Here is a 1,437-nt window from a genome sequence, read left to right as displayed (position 1 = left end):
CAGCGCCGTATTTATCCTTATACATATCTCTTTATTTGAATACGCATGCCTATACCAGTTTATTTGGCGCTTCAGTGTAAATAAAGACATTAGAGACATGGCTACATGATTTAAGGATGCGTAACTTGAAAAGGACATTATCCACTCAGCCACCAATGCTTGATGTACTACAATTTAAAAGTTACATCCAACAACATGCACACAGTCATTCGTATACCAAGAGTAATATAGAACATTTAAATTGATTTACACAGAACAGTTACCCCATGATGCGTTCAGCTCCTGTAAAGTGATATATATGCCTGCATAATGATACGTCATGCGCAGTGATTACAGACATCACACTGGTAGGAAGCTGTTGTCCACTAAGCACCAAGCATTGCAGTAATTCAGTTGTCACGTGGTATCGCAGTGGACAGCCGAAAATGGTGTGGTCGATGTCCTCCTCCTCCGTGCCGTAATCACATAAGGGTGAATCAGCCAGCTGTGCCGATAGATGTGCAGTTGTAACCATCCATGGTTAAAGCGGAGGTGGAACATGGTAACCATAAAACATTTGTGTAGTACATACCAAAGAATTATCAAGGAAATGGGAGGAGGAGGAGATTACTGTTTAACGTCCCGTCGACAACGAGGTCATTAGAGACGGAGCACAAGCTCGGATTAGGGAAGGATGGGGAAGGAAATCGGCCGTGCCCTTTCTAAGGAACCATCCCGGCATTTGCCTGAAGCGATTTAGGAAAATCACGGAAAACCTAAATCAGGATGGCCGGACGCGGGATTGAACCGTCGTCCTCCCGAATGCGAGTCCAGTGTGCTAACCACTGCGCCGCCTCGCTCGGTGGAAGGATCTACGATAGCTACAGTTGCATAATGCCTTCCTCTTCGTTGGTGCAACAGGAGCCACTTACTGTTGTGCAAGGTTCTGCCGCAAGTCTTGCAGTAGGTCTGTGAAAGGAACGTGTTCGTAAGGCTTTGCCCCGCGTTACAGGGCACTCTTAACGAGAGCAACTGCATTGCCTTTGATACCATGATGCCCCTTTATCCCCTGCATTCTGATATTCTTATTGGAAGCTATAGAGCTGTAATACAGTATATTATCTGGTACACCAAATAACTGTTTGTATTATTGACGACATGATTTAGTATGACCAGCAATGCTGATCGCGACTCCGTCGTAATAGTGATTTTATCTAAGTGGTCAGCATGGTATTGCGGTGAGCTCCGCCGTAAGCACCAGTGCCTCTAGATGGAGCTGGAATTGGGCATTGCGGTGTTTTTGTTCGACATAATATGCGCTTCCACCTCCATCTGTAGTACGTAACCCGACTGTGTAAAGACGGTGCCCATGTTCCTAAATACTTTAAAAGTCTTTTAGCTGTTCTGAGTACATGTTAGATTCCATGTACGCCTCCAGAACTGAGTGATCAGCACGGC

This window comes from Schistocerca cancellata, chromosome 2, assembly GCF_023864275.1.
Source record: "Schistocerca cancellata isolate TAMUIC-IGC-003103 chromosome 2, iqSchCanc2.1, whole genome shotgun sequence".
NCBI lineage: Eukaryota > Metazoa > Arthropoda > Insecta > Orthoptera > Acrididae > Schistocerca > Schistocerca cancellata.
The sequence above is the reverse complement of the archived record's forward strand: the minus strand, read 5'-3'. Positions refer to the sequence as shown.